Raw genomic sequence first — 21,675 nt, 5'->3', positions numbered from 1 at the left:
TAACGTAATTTTAATTTCTCTGAAGAATGGCTACAATTTCTCTAAATACTAAACCATTGTCATATAACTTGCATCTTTCATTAACCAATATTTTTCTATTATGTCTAATTTGGTATAATTATTTAAACTGTAGTTGTTTTTTTATTATTTTAAAGACTGTAAAATGATCGTGATGACTCTTAAAATGTTTTGTAGTACTTTGGAGTTTTCTCCCTGTGCCTTCACAGAAAATGGGCTCTTTCCCAGTAATTAAATAAAGAAAGAAGCTATGAACCAAGAGGTTGCTGACATTAGAAGAGGCAGAGGCTATTGTATTAAACATCTCCTTCAGTGAACAATCTAGTAATTCATCTAATGCCTTGTGCATTTCATTAGAAAGTCTCTTTGGAAGTACATTATAATCCATAAAATACCTCAAAACTTGCAAATGTAGAGTGGTATATGTGAGTCTATACTTCTCAAACCTGTTTTCGTGCAGCCCTTTTGTGGTGTATGGGCAGGCTGTGCGATGTTTTAACACTTCTTGGTGCTGCTGCAGAATAATGGTATTCACATAAACATGTTTCTCTCCAAAGTGAGCAGTTCTTGTAACTGTAAAACACATCATGCTTTATTAAGTACTGGCGCTACTATGTCTGGGTTCTCCCAAACAATCTTGGTTGTGTCTTTTAAGACAGACACCCTACACATTTTGGTGATCTTCAAATGGCTCTTGTTGTTTTGAAGGTCCAAAGAGCACATCCATTTTTTCTTCTAACATACAAGGAAGATTAAAATGCACTAGGGTTATGTAAAGGGTTACCTTTGGGGAAAAACTGAAGTTCTGCTTGGTAATCCTGCAGGTCTTCTACAGTCTTTTTTGAGTAGAAGGAATAGGGCCAAAGGCAGCCTATCTTTTGCTCCACCAACTACAGGTACTATCTAAACTTAATTCAGGAGGTAAGGGGGGAGGACTGGCCTCCTTCTACCTCATTATACAACGACCCCCCATTAAATATTCAAAAACGTGCACACTGATTGGTCAGCATGCACGTTGTAAATCAGAGTTATAGTAATGGAAAAAGGTCCGGTCGCCCGGACTTTTTCCATTACTATAACTCTTTTTTTACAGCAATGGAGAATGCAAGATCTCCGTTGCTTCACACTGTCTTGCTATGTTAAACGAGTTTAACATAGCGAGGCAGCTTTAAAAAAGCAATGGAGATTCTCTGTTGCTTTTTTTAAAGCTGTCTTGCTATGTTAAACACATTTAACATAGCAAAACAGTTTTTAAAAAGCAACAGAGATCTTGCTTTCTCTGTTGCTTTTTTCAAAACTGTCTCGCTATGTTAAATGGGTTTAACACAGCGAGATAGCTTTAAAAAAGCAACGGATATTCTCTGTTGCTTTTTTTAAAGCAGCCTTGCTATGTTAAACTCATTTAACATAGTGAAACAGTTTTTAAAAAGCAATGGAGATCTTGCTTTCTCCATTGCTTTTGCCCACAGCTCTGATGTACTACTGCTTAGGCATGTGCATGCGCAGTACATCAGAACTGACGAAGAATAGCAGACAGCTGCGGAAGGGCAGCAAGGAGGCATTATACAATGCCATTATTTAAGAAAAGTAATTATTATTTTCTTAAATAATGTCATTGCATAATAGCAATAACTCACTTCTGGGTGTGGGTAATGCTGGATTTACCCACGGTTGGCTTTGTTTGGCCACTCGGGCTTCACCCTCGTGACCAAACCACACCAACTGTGGGTAAATCTAGCATTACCCACACCCAGGCATGGGTTATTGCTATATTATATCCTCACAATGTGACTATAGAGGAGGCTCAGTATATATTGTTAAGACAGAGACTGTGTGGGCCTTTTATTGGGGGGGTTCAGGGTGTGAAGCAAAAATTTATTGGGGGGGTTCAGAGTGTGAAGCAAAAATGTTACTAAGGACCTGGAAGAAGATGACTGATGGCACTTTGAGGAAATCTGAGACCTGCCATTGGATAGGCTGTTTATGAGTGAGTTGACTTACTGATTCCATGGTCTTTATGTAGGGACTATAGGTAGATGCATGGATGCTATATCAATGCAAGTGATTTTGGAGAATTCCACATCAAGGAACTAACATAATGAGTACTGGCAGCTTCATTCCTTGCATTATTTTTTGCTTCCTGCCTCTAGTATGTATCTACTTTTTTCTGCTGTTGCATTCATCATCAGTCCATATATGAAGCTGCTGAAAGGGTAGGCTTGCCTCATTTTTCTGTCCTTTAGTGTTTCTTCTGTTTCTCACTTACTCCATCCCCGTATTTAGCACACAAAACCAATTCTGTACTCTTACTTCTCATCCCAGTCTATAAGTATTTGATATATTTTCCAAAAATGTCTCTTTTTTTATTTTCAGTAAAATGTTTAGTTGTTTCTTCAACACAACATTCATTGTCTTCGCAAAATCTCTCTTCTAAACAATTGTCCTTCATATTACACTTTATAGGTAATTCGTCTAGGGAAAGTTTCTGCCCGAAATCTGACCATTCATGCATTTTTTTTAAATTTTTTTTATTCCTTCTAATAACACTTTTTTTCTTCCACTTCCTCCCATGCATCCTGACAAATTCATTATTATCTCATATCATTGCTTCTGTTAATCGTCAGTTTTGTTTCATTATCTTTATTTGTTTTTTCATTGCATAACTCTTCCGATAATCTAATTTCATTTCTCTGCTCATTATTTTTTTCTCCTGTCTCTATACTCTCCCATGTATCTTTACATGTTGGTTACTTCCAGTTAAACTGCCCATTAACTTAAATGCATTTTAAACATATAATACTTGTGCAGTGATGCAGATATAACTAGCTGGATTAATAACCTCAAGCTCCTTTTTTGTCGGCTGGAGTGTGGGGAGTGCCTTCTGTGTGGAGTCTGCATGTCCTCCCCACGGTTGGGTGTGCATTCGAAAGACGTGTAAATGGGCAAGCCTTCGTTGAAGGTTGAACGTCAAGCTGGTTCGTGAAAATCTACTGCCAATCATTAGCGGACCGGAGTTCCACTGTGGCGACCCCTAACCGGGAAAAGCCAAAAGACAAACAACAACAATATATATACTCCTCTCTTCTTAGGATTTCATCAATATCCTCATATCAAAGAATTAAAACTGTCTGTAACAACTATCATAACACTTTTCTTTTGAAACGGTTTTAGAACTTTAATCTCTACTTCATTAAATTAATCACACTTTAAATTGTCCTCCAAGTCCTTTACTTTTTTCTTTTACGAAAGAATCCTATCTTGTTTAAATTTCTTTTAAGTTCTATTATAATTTCTTTAAACCGTCCTCTATTTTACACACAGAAACCATATCATTGTCATAAATTATTGCAAGTCATAGCCCCTCTCCCTGCATGATCTCTCTTCTCTCTTCTACCTTCATTTAACTTCTTTCACAACAACAACAAAACACAACAATACTACGACTACTGTCATGTATCTAGATGAAGTGAGTCATAAGGCCATATTCAGTAAAGCTTGCAGATTTCAGGACATTACATCAATATCAGCACTAGACATGCAGGGTTGCCACCTTTTAACAAGGGCAAAGTGGGACATGGGGGTGTGGTCAACATGATGGGGGCCACACCCCACCACGGCCACACCCCCACCACGACATCATGAGAGTTGTTAAAGGAGATGCAGTATTAGTTATGGATGCAACATTGTGACATTACAGCATACTGAAAACTCAAACCATTTAAATGAAGTGAACTATTACTGCACAAACACACTAATCTCAAATACATTGCATTAACTTCTGAGCATCCATCCACAAAAAAATAAACGGAAAAGTCCAAACATTTTAACTTTTAAAAATACTTCTTGCAAGAGAAGTAACAAACTACAATGTACAGCAGACTCCATGGGCTCCTTTTACCTCAAAACATAGCAATTAATCCAGCACAGCAATGCAATAAACAGGCCCAAGTAAAAGTAACACACCCATATTCACATTACAAGCAAAGCAGTACATTTTAACCTTATTAAAAATGCATAATAAATTAAATGCACACATTTACAAGTATAAATGAAAACAATCTTGAAACAGCTTTGGCAAATTGGCAACGTACCTACTAGAATAATAAATGAATTACATTAACTGTTAACATTCCCCCTCAAAAGGTAGACTTGTACCACATAGACATGGACTTGCAGGAACAGGAAAAATTACCTAAACAGTATATCGTAACTTCCCTGAAAAAGCATTATAGTGCATATTTCCATACAAAAAGTGCAAACTATGCTCAAACATTTCCTATCTGCAAACAGACAATACCCAGAAAAAGCTACGACAATAGCACACTAAGTTTATATTTCACCCCCCAACAGAAACACACAACTTCTATACACAGTTCAGCCTTTTTAAAGTAATGCTTCCAAATCATACCCCCAAGAATAATAACAATTACATATACATTCAGGTTTTATATCTTTAAAACTACTACTCAAAATATCAAACTAACCACTACACAGATTTAAATATTGTGCACCCACCATCTACCTTTAAACATTAAAAAAATTAAACCACAATATATTCCCATTTTAAACTAGTACAAAAGTCTCAAAATAACCACTGCACAGATTTAAATACTACATACTACATCCCCATCTACCGCTAAACATTAAAAACTTAAATAAAGCACACTATTCCCATTTTAAATAACTAAAGCCACAAAATGCAATTATCTACTTACCACTCACAGTTATTGCTGGGCTGGCTGGCAGGCTCCCTTGCTGGCTTCTTTCCTGGCTGGCTGGGCTGGCTGGGATGGCTGGCATGCTCCCTTGCTGCTTCTTTCCTGGCTGGCTGGGCTGGCTGGCTTCAATGATGGCTGGCTGGCTGGCTGGCTGGCTGGCTGGCTGGCTTCAATGCTGGCTGGCTGGCTGGCTTCAATGCTGGCTGGCTTCAATGCTGGCTGGCTGGCTGGCTTCAATGCTGGCTGGCTGGCTTCAATGCTGGCTGGCTGGCTGGCTTCAATGCTGGCTGGCTGGCTGGCTTCAATGCTGGCTGGCTGGCTTCAATACTGGCTGGAGAAAAAAATCAGATCTTTTGTCGCAGCTGCTATAGAGCTTAGTGCTCTACAGCTGCAACCTTTATGGGGCTCTTCAGAAGAAGTTCCCACCCCCTACAATGGCTGCAGCCAATTACTATGAGAGAATCTCTAACTGCAGGTCTTTTCCACGGCAATTTGGACTTTTAAAGTCCGTGGGATGAGGACTCGGATGGGTGGCAACCATATAGACATGTGGAAAACAGTGTGATATGTAAATGTGCCACAATGAACTCAGAATACCTTGGTGCAAAAGAGAGTATTGCAATAGCAATGGCACACAAAAGAAACCCACAAGTAATCCGTCAGTAATGAAAAGTCACTGTCAAAGCTCATTGCACATTAACAAAGTTACAGAAAGATTATCACAATTCAAGCATCATGACAGTCCTGCTATAACAGAATATGTCCAGTAAGTCTAAGGACAATTACGGAGTATAACTGATTACATTATTACACACACACACACACACACACACACACACACACACACACACACACACACACACACACACACACACACACACACACACACACACACACACACACACACACACACACACACACACACACACACACACACACACACACACACACACACACACACACACACACACACACACACACACACACACACACACACACACACACACACACACACACACACACACACACACACACACACACACACACACACACACACACACACACACACACACACACACACACACACACACACACACACACACACACACACACACACACACACACACACACACACACACACACACACACACACACACACACACACACACACACACACACACACACACACACACACACACACACACACACACACACACACACATAAAAAAAGAATACCAACTATAACTATGTAAGCTAAATGGCATTTGTAATAATTATTTTCAGAACTCTGTCCAGAAACATTACAGACAATTCTTTTACTAACAAAATATACTTACTTTAAACTCCATGCCCTTTGTAATACATATCTTCGTCAATCAGTTCAGTAACAGAGTCTGACAGAATTTGTAAAGTTTCTAACAAAGAAATTAATAAAAGTGAGACTTTAAAGATCTCCACGTCTTCTAAGTATTTGGAGAAATTACACTGATTTTTTTTATGTGTAACTACCTCTCTCTAACTCTTAGGTTATTCTCATTATTTTATGTAGGCCATATGTACATAGTGTATATAGTTTGTCTTTTGTTTCATTCGTATTCTATTAGAAATTATGTTTTGTCTTTTTGAAAATCAATAAAATATTTGAAAAAAAAAATAATAAAAGTGAAGGGCAATCATGACCACATCACCACAGCTGCCATTCAAGGAAAGTGGGAGACAGACAAGAAGATGTGGGGTACGGGTGAAGAACAGGGACTCACAAGAGGGATGTTAGAATATAAAAATCTGAGGGAAAGTTAGAGGGGCATGGTCAATTTTTTTTTTTTTTTTTTTGGTGGGACTAGGCCCCATTTTTTTAAGAATAGAATGAAATAAACATAGGGAAAGAGGAGGAAGGACATCACAGCAGGTAAACCCATAGAACAAAAATCCCAACACATGACAGACAAAGGTTGGAAAAAAACAGTAAGGACAGGTAAGTTGCACAGATGACACGCTGCACAACACAGGCAATGGAAAGTTATTAAGCAGGGTGGAGATGCATACCAGAGATGTTGAAATGCAGAAAAAACATATCTGTCTATGCAGTATCACACTATGACATGTTGCAAACTGTGTAGAAGTCATACCTGGATGTATATGACCAATGGTGGATGTGTGTTAGAGGGTAATAAATAAGGTTCACAGTACAAATTGGATAAAGAAATGCATATCCAAGTAGCCTGTCAGCAGTGCAACTGTAAGCCAAGCAACATTACAGATAAGCAAATGCAGGTCTTACAATGCAAGGGTCCATAACTGAAACAAAGGCAAACATATATGCAAAATAAAATACAGAATTAAATAGAGATATGAAGGTGGAAGGGAGGTAGAGAACCTGGGCTCACATCTGGGAAAAGCAGGACAAGGTAAATTGACACATTACAAATGTAAATGTGCATGTGTTCAGCATGCAGTGTGTTGTAGAAGGCAACCCAAAATACATTTAAGCAACTGGAAAATGTATGTATGTTACACAGGCAGAATGATTTTTGATGTCTACAGAAATGGTCATGTATAAAATACACATACACAGTAATGTGCAATGATGTAACATCAACATGCATAGGTAAGCAAGCAAAGAATTTCAAACACATACACATATATACTGTCATGCAAACGTTGAGTAAACAAATGCAGGTGTATGTCACCCCCCCCCTGCTCATTGCTGAGCAGAGAACACTCCTGTGAGCATCATTACAGCACATCAGTAGTAAGTCAGTGAATACGTCAAAGGTACACTGTATCACTATGGATCCAGCTATGTACAGACATATGTACAATCAATTAATGTGTACAAATATTTGCAAAATGTGTGAAGCTATGTGAATAAATAATGTATTTTGAAATTTAAGATAAAGCAAATACGTCATAATGTAGTGTTATGGAAACATTATGTGTACCACTCTGTATGGATTAATGCTACATTGCTGTTGGATGCAATCAGAAAATGATGGATGCACACAGCTGTGATATACCTGTATGTGATCCCACATGGCATTAGTATTGCCACAACATGGCACACAACATGATATCATGCTAGTGGGACATCATGACAACTGTCATCTAAAACACATGCAAAATGACATGTCCTTCTGTTGCACATACATAATATGGCAATACACAGTTCCAAACCATGCCACAGTAGTAGTTCTGGACTATGAAAAATATGTGTTGCCTGTCATTTGCCCTTAGTAAAGCATATGTTTACAGGCTAAATTTTGCAGCAGTAGCTGCAGGTTACCTGCCACAATTCATAAACAGTTGAATGTAGGAGGAAATTGTAATGTGTTAATGTGTATCATGTACAGATTGAAACATTATTTAATGTCACACAATGATAACACATAAGTATAACAGCTACATGGTTTGTATGCATAACAGAGCACATACAGTCCAATCAATTACATGGTAGCATGACACACAGACAATACTTACAGACTGGAGGGACCAGGCTGGTGGAGCTGAAATTCACAAATGATCTCATGGGTTATCTCCCAGAAAGAATCACAATAGCCAGTGCCATATCTGGAAGAATGCCCACATCATGTCCCTCCTCTGTGTTTGGAACACATTGGTCATGATCTCCCAGATCACCTGCCAATAATTATCTCTGTATGGTCCAAACATCATCTCCACCAGGGTGCAGCAGTTATGATGGCTCTAGCAGGTGCAGGTCCATCTTCCTCATCATTGTTGTCATCATCACCTTCATCATCTGAGGACTCTGGCAGAGGCCTGGCATGTGCTCATTTGGCATCTGATAGGTGAATGTCCATGGGTCCTATGCTCTGCCAAGATGAATTTCAAAGCATGACAGAAATGAAAACAAAATGTCTATCATGCAGAACATTGTCATAAAGATAATAGTTGTAGCTGACCTTAATATGAAACTGATGTGCAAATCTACAATATAACATATTTAATCAACTTACCATCCATTGGTGAGTTGTGCAAATACAAACATATATGAGACTGAAGCTGTAGGAGCATACATCAAACTTCTTAGTTAAAACACAGTTCAGTTTTAAATGTTGCAAACATTAGCAAATAGCAGAATTATATTCAGCACAATTAGCTGCTAGTGAATCATTCCTGAGGCACATAACACATTCACTATGCCACTTTATCTATAGTTATGGACATGACCAATAACAGAAAATGTGAGAGAGAATGTATGCACCACTAACGTGAGCAGTTCAACCAAGGTTGTGCAATGGCATGCATAACACAGCTTACCAGTGGGAATCATGACATCACCTGAACATTTGAATACTGACCAGTATGAAGCATGGCAAGCATATGCAAATCAAGCACACGTAAGATATCCTGACATTTGAATGGAATCATACCCAACACTGCCTCATGCTACATCAACATAACTGAACTTTGACAAAGACATAGCTTGTAAATGTCAGCATAACTGTATTATGGCCACCTGTCCTGTTTAATAATGCAGTTTGCCTCAGTAAACTGTTCATCTGAGTTAATGGAAGTAGGTCATCATTCCCTTTATTTTTCCCTTGCATGTATTCACTGAACACTTACATCTATGAGTGAATGTAAATGTGAAAAAAGAAAAATCCATGGTATCCCTTGAAGTCTCAGAAAACCCAGTATGCAACCTATACTAGATCAAAAACCAACCAAGAAGAAACTTTGCAGTGTGGAGGCTATGAAGTTCACTTCATAAATTAGGTTAAGCAGCTACTTCATTGACAAAAATCGAACTGTAAAATGCATGTTACAAAATAATAAAATAGAAAATAGTAAGTAGGCCACAGCTGAGTTAAAATGATAAGTAGCCCACAGTTGAGTGTTTCAATAAAGGACATTTCATTTTTAACTCAACTGTGGACTACCTACCATTTTTAACTCAACTGTGGACTACCTACTATTTTCTATTTTATTATTTTATAGCATGTATTTTACAGTTTGATTTGCTATTAGTGAACTAGGTGTTTATTCAGGAAGTGGTCATCACAACAGCCACATTGCACTTCTTGGTTTGAATATAAATGTGCAGATCAGCTGAAATGTATCCCTCCCTACCATCTGAAGAAAATACTGTATATCACATTCCACACAACCATCACTACAGAACGGCCCCTCAATGCACTTTCCAGGAAAAAATACACTGCATCAATGGGCGCCAATAACATCCAGGAATGCTTACTACATAGGATGAAACATGAACTCTCTGGTCCACTTGAATCACTTTTCAGCGTAGAGTCATTTTTTGTAGCCAAATAACGGAAGATGACTAAAGTCGTTCCCCTACACAAAGGATTTCAAAACACTGAAAAGGGAAAATACAGGCCCATAAGTCTGACCAGCCTCATATAGGTTCATAGGAAATTACTAGGCTAATGGCTCAAGAGCCCTTACAAGCCTAGCCAGTTTTATCCAGGTTGTACCCAATTTTCTATCCCTATAGGATTGATAACAAGGGTCAGCAAGTGGGGTTTTGACAATTTTTACAGACTGCCTCTGTACATAAGGGACGTGGGTACAACCTCAGGATTGAATTTGCAATTTCCCATCCATTGGTCCAGATTGTGCTTGAAGATGGTCAGGGACAGGCTCTGCTTCACGTGAATAGGAAGCCTGTTCCAGAGGAGGACAATCTGAGGGACACATATCTGTCTCTCCAGCATGATCTATTCATGTCAGTGATCAAGTTAGATCCTTGGAGCAGGTAACCCTTGAGCAGCTTGTTTTATGAATATGCAACATTTTCATCAGGGCTGAGTCAGAGACGGCTTTGAAGGTCAGGCATAGATCACAATCAGTAGAAAACTGAATACAGTGATAGGGCTTAAAATTGGTCTGCATATGACATGTTGGTTATACTCTGAATTTTTTTGGTGAGAAACCTCTGATGACGCTCCATCTGTTGCAGGTGCCTGTTGAGGTACATGCCAAAGACTGCATTGTATTCAATTATTGGTCTGATGAGGGCTGAGTACAGGGGTAATATGACATCCTTAGATCTGGATGCCATGCCTTTACTTGTAAGCTGAGCTACATAGAAGGATTGTGTGTCACAGAAAGACCTTCCAACATGACCAAGAAGGGATAAAAATGTATATTGTAACTACTAAAAGGTAAGCAATTTCATGCCATACAAGGTGCTTCTTCAGACCATATAAACACAGCTGAACATACTTGTATGCAAAAAGCAATCAAGAACATCAACAGAACAAATTATGTGACTAAATAACTTTTTTAAAGGGACAGTATCATTAAGACATGAACCTCTATCATCTTACAGTTTTAAAATCCATCTTAATTCAGCACATTCTGACCTATTCACATCATCACCCCCTCTCAAACCAAAATGTAACAATTGCAAGACTAAAAATTTAAAAACATGTCAAGTGCTTAAAGAATTAACACATTTTGCTAATGCACTAGACTGTTTATTTTTCCTAATATTATTTAATTTCGAAACGCAGAAGACTGAGAAACACAAAACCTAAAAAAATTCAATAGTGTGGGGGCTGCACCACCACCTACTGTTACTTCTATATAATGACTCAGAAACTGCACTACAGTGAGGAAAGAGGAAAATCACAGTCCAGTTCCTGCTGTACTGCAGTCTCATACAAGCTACCAGTTTTTTTTACTTCTAGAAATGTCAGTAACATGTGGATTTTCTTTAGTGGTCCATCTTCTGGATTTTGAAATTATGGCTGATTGTTATACCATTGGGGTTTTTATTTTCCACTGACTTATGCTATATTAATTCATTTTAGTTAAAGAATTGTCTGCAGCAACTAAGTCAACATTAGAAAAACAGTTGCCTTACCATTGCAAGAATTTTGCCACTATTCACGCATGTTTTGTAACACAAATTCCTCCAAAAGCATGAACAGTTGTAATGCTACAAAACATACAAGTGAGAAGAGAAATTGTGATAAAGTCTGCAACTATCTCACTTTCAGACGAGAACTGAGGAAAAAAGTTGCACATTAACTGTTGAGTCTAAACAATATACTGCACATCGTGAGCTATTTTTGTTTCGCTAATGTTGCCTTTATGATTAGTTGTAGCATGACAGAGAAGTGCAAAGATGACAGGTTAATAAAAATTAGGCAATGCTCAAAGCTATTCACTGAGAAACACATGAATCTCTCTGTATATATCAGCCAATATAAAGGGAAGATGTCAAATTCTTTGAGAGGATTACACTGCATAGCAGACTTTCCATGGAGATAAGTCTGAAGGAAGAAGTTGTCCATGAAATTTGAACTCTGGAAGGTGTCATTGAAGTTTGAACATGGAAAGGTGTTGTTGGGGAAACTAGTGGAAAGCCACTACCTCTGTGGACTTTAAGTACTGTTTTTTAATTACATGAAGGAACATTGTAATTATAAATTGAACTCTGAAAGGACTGTGTTGTATGAAAGCATGTTCTTATTCATTTATTGTTATCCATGTAAATAAATCAAATTTGAAAAGTGAGAAGGTTGCTTCTTTTAGCCAGTTTTATTACTAACAGCATTACTGAATGCTACAAGTGTGTGTGTGTGTGTGTGTGTGTGTGTGTGTGTGTGTGTGTGTGTGTGTGTGTGTGTGTGTATATATATATATATATATATATATATATATATATACATATATATATATATATATATATATATATATATATACACACACACACACACACACACACACACACACACACACACACACACACACACACACATGGATAGATAGATATACAATTCATTTAATTTCCTTGCCTTTTCACTGAATCATAAATCAATGAACACATTCATCGACTATACATTTTATTGAAAACACTTTTGGTTGAATCACAAGTCATAGAAAATTGTAGAAGGCTACGACAAAAGGATGTACTGCCAGCACAGCTAGCTGGAATTTTGTAAATAATTATATGCCATTTGTGAATATCAAATTAATTTACACAAAATGCTTGTGTTACAAATGTATTAGAACTGTATGTCATACAAGATGCTAGTGATACAAATGTATTAGAACTGTATGTCATGTGTATATCAAACTGATTTATACAGACAGTTGTGCTGAAAAGCTATTTGTAAAGTGCTTGTGTTTGAAATGTATCCACAGTGTGTCTTACTAGAGAGAATAGAAATGTACATGCACTATTGTTATTGTTTAAATGCATATGTTTTAATAGAGGAAACTGGAGGGTTAACCCCAGTACAGCAAACTTTAGAAAAATATCTGAAATTAAATCACTTTATAGGATAGGCCATAAAGATGCTATCTCACAGGTTTCATTGCAGCCAGAGGCACAGCATTTGTACTAGGAAGCTTTCTGTATTGTCTTTGAGGTGAACTAATTACTACTCTGGAACTGTGGAGGTATGCAATTGTTTTATGACTTCCAGCACCTGCCAAAGAACTGAGCAAAAGCCCTTGTGTGTGTATTTTTACAGGTAGGTGCGAAGTCCTGCCAGCTTCCAGCAATAGAGGTTTGCATTGGAACTAGAAGTCAGATGACCAGAAGTGATATCATTCTGCAAGCTATCTCAGAAGTAATATTTTAGATATTATTTTGAGAACTCTCTTAGTGAGACTGGGCATTTTGTATTCTGTCTCAGACCTGACAACAAGAAGAACCATTCACCACATAATCTGCCTTGCTCTATTAAGTAAGTTATTAGGAAATAGTAACTCTCTTAGATACAGTCAGGAATATAGTGGAGATGAGTTTAGAAATTGTTTTCATTTATTTGTCTAAGCCTGTCCTTCAATGTTATTTTAAATAATTCCTGTGATTTGAACTCTGATGGCACTGTGAATATACACTTAGTATTTTCTTCTTCTTTTATTATTTATTATAAAATATATTTAAGCCTTTCATTGTGGCTGATCTTTATACAGATATTTAGGTTCTGAGAGTACTTGCATATTTATTTAGTGACACTGTGTGGGCCACTTCTAATAGCTTAGCTCTTGGTCAAACTACCAATTGTTTTAATATTAATTTCACTCAGCATATTGGGTACCCTTGAAAGAGCCTTAACATGGTTGACAGGAGTGTCTGGTAGCATTCATAACTACCTTATAGTCTGGGCAGAAGGGGGCATAGCTAGTAAATTGGGCAGAGACACGAAGCACTGGTTGGACAGAGAGGGTGCTGGAGGCCTTGGCTTGGACACAGCTAAGAACACAATTCTATAGCTGTGCCAGTGAAGAGTCTTATTGGAGATCTGAAGAGTCAGAAACCAGTCCTGGACTGACTGTGGTCTCTGTGTGCTCCTAAGAGAAACTGCACTTGATGCAGAGAGCTGCATTTGGAAATACTGTGTGTGTACCTGTTATCCTCCCAGTGAATGTCCCCCACTGGTGCCAGTGGTGAGGATTGAGGCTCCTTGATTACTGGTCTAGAGGTGGAGGGTCATCATAAATTGGTTGGCAGTGGTGGGATATACACATCACATACTGGTTGGCAGTGGTGGGATATCTACATCACATATTGTTTGGCAGTGGTGGGATCACCACATCACATATTGGGATTCAGTGGTGTGGATATTGAACTCTTGTAGCCTGTAAACAGTGGTCACTAAAGAAGGTGTTTGTACTGTCAAGCAGCCACATAGTAGACATTCCTAGTTTCATATCACAATAGTGTTATTTATTTTTGTTAGCTTAGTTAGTCAGGGAGAGCAGGCAACATTGTCAGTGGAGGATTATGGCAAGCTGATAAGGAGACAGTTGGCTGAGATGTGCCAGAGGACTGGTGTATGCCAACCTGACTAAATGGGAAATAATTGCAGGCTTTGTCACAGCTGCATCACAAACCACTAACTAGAAAGACAACCAGTCCGGCCTTGGGGGATGTACAAGTCTCAGAAATTGGACAGGTCAACTTTTCCTCAGAGGACTTAAAAATCCATCTGGAGTTAAAGAGACTTGAACTGGAGTCCAAAAATTTGGAACTAGAATAAACAGAGAGAATGCAGCATTTAGAGGCTGAAAAAAAAGGAGAAACAGATGGAATTAGAATCAGCAGAGAGACTGAAATATCTGGAAGCCATAGAAAATGAGAGGCAGAGGCAACATGAAAAGGAAAGTCTGACTCTTCTCTGTTGTTATGGAGGTAACGAGGATGGGAGTAACCATACACTAGAAGCAGTAAAGGTCAGTAAACTATTTCCTCAGTACCAAGAAGGTAATAATTTTGATAGTTTTACTCATATGTTTGAAAGAGTATGCAAACAGTATAATGTTGACCGAGGGCTCTGGGTACAGTTCTTCACCTCTCTTACTCCATGGTAAACTGTAATTGTTGTTTCTAAATTGTCTGATACTGATTGCTTAAATTATAATACAGTTAAAATTTGTTTATTGGAATACTTTAAGTTAACACCTGAAACTTATATAAAAAAGTTTATGAGCATAGGCGCAAGGCAGATGAAAGTGTGTGTGATTATACTGCCAAGTTAAGCACTTATTTTCATAGATGGGTGAGTGGGTGTCAGGTCACCACTTTTGAAGGGCTGGCAGATGTTTTGGTGAGGGAGCAAGCCCTTAGCACTTTGCCTGAGGACATGAGAATCTGGATGGCAGATAGGCAACACCACAGATGAGTTGGGGAAAAAAATGAGACCTAGACTTAGCAAGCTTTGCATCACTGCACAGGAAAGGGATACCTAGTGCTGCACATGGGTGTAAGGGAACACATGGTGGGCAGCATAAACCACCCCAACAGAATCCATCAGTAATAGGGGAAGCCACTAGTTCAGGTACATGGCCAGGATCAAGGATTAAATGTTTAAATGTAACCAGTAGGGCCACGTAGCATACAGATGTCCACAGAGGCAAGGTGGGGAACAAAAGGTGGGAAACCAGCAAGTGGGAATTACAGAATGCTAGTGGTAAGTTGCCTGGAAAAAACAATGATAGCAAACTATCAGAAAAGGTTATATCTTATCTTAGTAGATGGGAAACAGGCCACTGCTAAGAGAGACACAGCCTCTGACCTAACCATTGTAAAGCCTGCAATGGTTAAAGAGGATCACTATTTGCTTGGCAGTCTACTCCAGTCAGAGCTTTAGGAGGGACCTCATTCCTAATACCTTTGGCTAGGGTTTTCCTTGACTGGGAGGGTGGAAAATGAAGCAAGTAAATAGGTGTATTTGAGGATATCCCTGCAGATGTCTTGATAAGGAATGATTTTGGTAATTCAGTACCTTGTGCATATACAGTTACATGCAGTTAGGCTTGAAGATAGGTATGTGGGTCTGGTAGCCTGGGGGGGCCCAGACAAACCACACAATTAAAGCCAGGACTGGTGAGGTGGCTACTTCATGGAGGGAGCTACCCTGTAGCAGTAAGACTGAAGGTGAGCCACATCTGCTGGTGGGTACTGATGTTCCCTTGGACAGAACAACTGCAAGGGTGGCTCCTCTATCAGAGGATACCAAACTTCCTGTAAAAGGGGAGCTGGAAAGGGTTGCAAAAAGAGAGCTGAGACAGGCTCAGCTCTCAGATCCTACATTACAAGGCTTGAGGGAAGTAGATAGGGAGGCACCTGATTCTCAAGGAAAAGGGGATTCCGTATACTGGAACAAAGGGTTACTGTATAGAGAATGGACCCCTGATGGAAGGCTAGAGGGGGAGAGACTACATCACTTGGTAGTGCCCAGAGCCTACCATTTGGCACTTCTAGACATAGCCCATAGCATTCCCTTTGCAGGTCATATGGGCATAAAGCATACCAAGAGATGTATTATGCAGAACTTTTATTGGCCTGTGATTGCAAGGGATCTAACAAAGCACTGCAGGACCTGCGAGCAGTGGCAAAAATTAGGCAAAGCAGGAGACAAGGTGAAAGCTCCTTTGGTGCCTTTGCCTGTGACTGAACAGCCATTTCAGAGGGTATCTATGGATACTGGGGGGCCTCTGAGTACTCCAAGGTCCACAGAGAAGTAGTATAACATAGTGGTAGTAGATTATGCTAGCAGATATCCTGAGGTGGTGGTTCAGTCCTCCATCAAGGCAGAGAAAGTGGCAAATGCTTTTCTAGAGATTTTCAGCAGGGTAGGTTTCCCAAGAGAAATACTGACTGACAGATGTACCAATTTTATATCAGACCTGCTGGCTTGTTTGTAGAAGCACTGTGGGGTGAAATACCTAAAGACCGCCCCCCCTACCATCCCCCAGACTAATGGCCTGGTGGAGAGGTTAAATTCTACACTGAAGACCATGCTACTGGCATTTATAGACAAGTTTAAGAGGGAGTGGGACAAATATTTTCCCCATCTGTTGTTTGCTTACAGAGAGGTGCCCCAGGAATCCACAGGTTTCTCATATTTTGAGTTGTTGTATGGGCATAGAGTGAGAGGACTTCTAGATTTGATTTGTGACTAGTGGGAGGGTGAGTGTGAATCCCACAAAGAGTCTATTGTGGCATATGTCCTAAACCTCAGGACAAGGCTTGGAAACTCATGGACCTGGCCAAGGGGAATCTGGCAGGATCCCAGCAGCAGAAAAAGGTCTGGTATGACAAGAAAGCTCAAGTCAGAGAGTATGCTGTGGGGTAGCAGGTTATGATTATCATTCCTGTCAGGCAGAATAACCTGCAGGCAGCTTGGAAGAGACTCTTTAAAGTGGTAAGGTCAGTGAAGATATTTACATAGTAGAACTGCTAGGCAGGAGGCAGAGGCACAACCTGTACCATGTTAATATGATGAAACCTTACTATGATAGAGAGGCCCTTGTGCTGCGTATTTGCAGTGGATGGCAGGAGGATTCTGAGGGGAGAATCTGGTGCCTGATCTCTTCAGTGAGGCTCAGACTGACACCTTAGTGGAAGGGGTAGCAATGTCCGAGCAGCTATCCCCTAAGTAGGTTTGAGAAATCTGAGCAGTGTTACAGGAGTTTGGGGGGATGTTTGCTGGGAAATCAGGATGTAACCACCTTGTGCAGCACCATGTGGATACAGGACCCCAAAGGCCTATTAAGCAGGCCCCTTGTAAGGTGCCTGAGAGATTCAAACAGACTCTGAGGAGGTGATACATGAAATGTTGGAAATGGGGTTAGTCCAGGAGTCCAGCAGTCCCTGGGCCTTCCCAGTGGTGCTGGTACCAAAGAAGGATGGCAACACCAGGTTTGTGTGGACTACAGGAAACTAAATAGTCACACAGAGTCAGATGCTTACCCCATGCCTAGGACAGATAAAGCCCTAGAGCAGCTGTGTGGAGCTAAGTATCTGACCATTATTGATCTTACCAAGTGCTACTGGCAGGTGCCCTTGACTCCCAACACTAGAGAGAGGTCAGCCTTTGTGATTCCTTTCAGCTTGTATGAGTTCACAAAGATGCCCTCTGGGATAGAAAATGCCCCAATGACTTTCCATAGGCTGGGAAAACTTATCCTAACAGGAGCAGAAGATTTGTCCCTTGCTTACCTGGATGATATTGCCATCTACAGCCATTCCTGGCAAGAGTACCTTCAGCATGTCAGGGAGGTGCTGGGCAGACTACAGAGATCATGATTTACCATTAAGCCCAGTAAGTGTTAGGTGGATATGACAGAGATTTCCTATTTGGGATATAGAGTGGGGAGTGGTAAGATCAGGCCAGAACTTTCCAAAGTGGAAGTCATTCAGGCATGGCCTACCCCTGTTACCAAATATACGGTGAGGGCATTCTTAGGGACAGTGGAGTACTATAGAAAGTCTGTTTCCAATTATAGTACCATAGCTGCTCTCCTCACAGACCATTACTCTCAACTGTACAGATTTTCACAGAATGTCCAGATTTTTACCTCAAATTTCTAGTCCATTTTTCATAACATTGTGGTTTTCTGGCAAATTAGGTGGAAATTATTAAAGACTGAATATAGAAAATAATAACAGATGTTGGAGTTTGACTTCATACCTTTCAGAAAATTCATGTTAATGCAAAACCTATTATTCTATTAACTTTCTAAGTTTATAAGAGCAATAATTTAAAAAGTGTCCTTATTTTTGAACCTTTGTCCCACTTTTTTCTAGCTTTGTCCAGATTTCTTGCTCTAAGAGGTTGAGAGGTATGTCACAGACCCGACAATGAAAAACAGGCCAGATAAGGTAGTGTGAACCCTAGCATGTGAGCAGGCATTCCAGAAGCTAAAAGGAGTTTTGGGAGGACCCCCTGTGTTAGCCAGTCCAGATTACAGCAAATAATTTGTTGTACAGGTGGATGCTTGAAACCATGGGGTGAGGGCTGTACTCAGGCAGGTTTCCTCAGAGAGAGAAGAGCACCCAGTCATATTCTCAGCTATAGGCTCCAACCCAGGGAGTAATGCTATGCAGCTGCAGAAAAGGAATGTCTAGCCATAGTGTAGGTACTGCAGAAACTTCAGCCTTATCTGTATGAAAGGAAATTCACTGTAGTTATAGACCACAATCCCTTAACATGGTTACATTGAACCAGCCAGCAAAATCCCAAGTTACTATAGTGGAGCCTAGGGTTGCAGGCATATGGTATGGCAGTGCAACACTGCAGTGGGGTTAGAAATGCCAATGCAGATTGGCTTTCAAGGGTAATGTATTTCAAGATAGAGTCTTCCATCTCAAGCAAGGTTTCTCAAGGGACACTTGAAAAACTAGCTTGAGTCTTTGAAGGGGGAAAGGTGCGATGAAAGGAAGTACTGCCAGCACAGCTAGCTGGAATTTTGTAAATAATTATATGTCATTTGTGAGTATTAATCTGATATACAAGATGCTTGCACTACAATTGTATTAGAACTGTATGTCATACAAGATACTGGTGTTACAGATGTATTAAAACTGTATATCATGTGTATAGCAAACAGATTTGTACAGACAGTTGTGATGAAAAGCTATTTGTAAAGTGCTTGTGTTTGAAATGTGTCCACAGGGTGCCCTACTGGAGAGAATAGAAATGTACATGCACTACTGTAATTGTTTAAATGTATATGTTCTAACAGAGAAAACTGGAGGGTTAACCTCCATCCAGCAAACTTTAGAAAAATATCTGAAATTAAATCACTTTAAAGGCTAGCCCATAAGGATGTTATCTCACAGATTTCAATGCAGCCAGAGGCACATAGTCTGTACTAGGAAGCGTTCTGTATTGTCTTTGGGGTGAACTAATTTCTATTTTGGAAGTGTGGAGGTATGCAATTGTTTTATGACTTCCAGCATCTACCAAAGATCTGAGCAAAAGCCCTTGTGTATGTATTTTTTACAGGTAGGTGCTAAGTCCTGCCAGGGAGTTTGCACTGGAACTAGATGTCAGATGACCAGAAGTGATGTCATTCTGCAATCTATTTCAGAAGTAATATTTTACATATTATTTTGAGAAGTCTCTTAGTGAGACTGGGCATTCTGTATTCTGTCTCAGGCCTGACAAGAAGAAGAGCCATTCACCATATCATCTGCATTGTTCTATTAAATACGTTATTAGGGAATAGTAACTCTATTAAATACAGTCAGGAATATAGTGAAGCTTAGCTTAGATATTGTTTTTCTGTATTTGTCTGAGCCTGTCCTTCAATGTTACTTTAAATATTTCCTATGATTTCAACTCTGATAGCACTATGAATATATTTAGTATTTTCTTGTTCTTTTATTTTTTATTATTAAATATATTCAAACCTTTCATTGTGGCTGATCTTTGTAGAGATACTTAAGTTTTGAGAGTACTTGCATATTCATTTGGTGACACTGTGTGGGCCACAACTAGTAACCTTGCTCTTGGTCATACTACCATTTGTATTAATATCAATTTCACTCAATACTTTGGGTACCATTGGAAGAGGCTTTAGGTAGCTGGCATAAGTGTCTGATGGCGGTCATAACTACATTATGGCCCGGGCAGAAATGCACATAGCTAGTAAACCTGTGCTAGACTTTCTCACGTGTGTGTGTGTGTGTGTGTGTGTGTGTGTGTGTGTGTGTGTGTGTGTGTGTGTGTGTGTGTGTGTGTGAATCAAATTTCAAAGAGTGTGCATGTCAGCTACTTGGGCAGGGGCATGAAGCACTGGTTGGATGGAAAGGGTGCAGGAGGCCTTGGCTTGGACACTCAGCTGAGATCACAACTCTATAGCTGTGCCAGCCAGGAGTCTTATTGGGGATATGGAGAAAGAGGGTGAAAATAGCCCCTGACTGACTGTGGTCTCTGTGTGCTCTTAAGGGAAATTCTACTTGGTACAGAGAGCTGGATCTGGAAATACTGTGTGTGTACCTGTTATCCTCCCAGTGAACATCCCCCACTGGTGCCAGTGGTGAAGATTGAGGCTCCTTGATTACTGGCCCAGATGTGGAGGGTCGTCACATATCTGTTGGCAGTGGTGCGATATCCACATCACATATTGGTTGGCAGTGGTGGGATATCCACATCACAAAGGCTATAGAAAATCGCTGCTATAATGGTTTAAGAAGTTAAGATCATAGAAATTACAGGGCAAATTAATGTAGAACTCCACTAGTATCATGCCAATACCCAGCTAATCAGTTGAGTATTCAATCCTTTTGTGTATCAATTAGCTTAGAGGATTAAGGCTTTGAGCTGTTAACAAGCTACTTTCTGTGGTACAAAGTTTTAATCCCTAGGCCATCGCTTGCCTGCTGTGTGGCCTTAAGTAATTCACTTAGCCACGCTGTGCACTGAAGTGATTGGGAATTGGAGCTCAGATGTTAAATGGTCTTCTCAACTGCATGACTAGTATCTAATAACTACCTTTGAATTTTCATGTTGTACTTCGATGTTTAAAGGTTGGTATTTGTGTGACAACAGTGATTCATTTTTTTCTGTGGCTGTGTGACCATGAAGTTATTGTATTTAATTAAGGGGTTCTGGGGGAATGCAGGTGGACTTGCCCCCCGCTGCAGAAAATCTCTTGGAGGTATAATTGCCATGTATGACATTTTCTGTGAAATGTGATTCAATTA

The sequence above is a fragment of the Protopterus annectens genome, chromosome 4.part1 (genome assembly GCF_019279795.1).
Source record: "Protopterus annectens isolate FY-2018-M chromosome 4.part1, PAN1.0, whole genome shotgun sequence".
NCBI classification, from domain to species: domain Eukaryota; kingdom Metazoa; phylum Chordata; order Ceratodontiformes; family Protopteridae; genus Protopterus; species Protopterus annectens.
The sequence above is the reverse complement of the archived record's forward strand: the minus strand, read 5'-3'. Positions refer to the sequence as shown.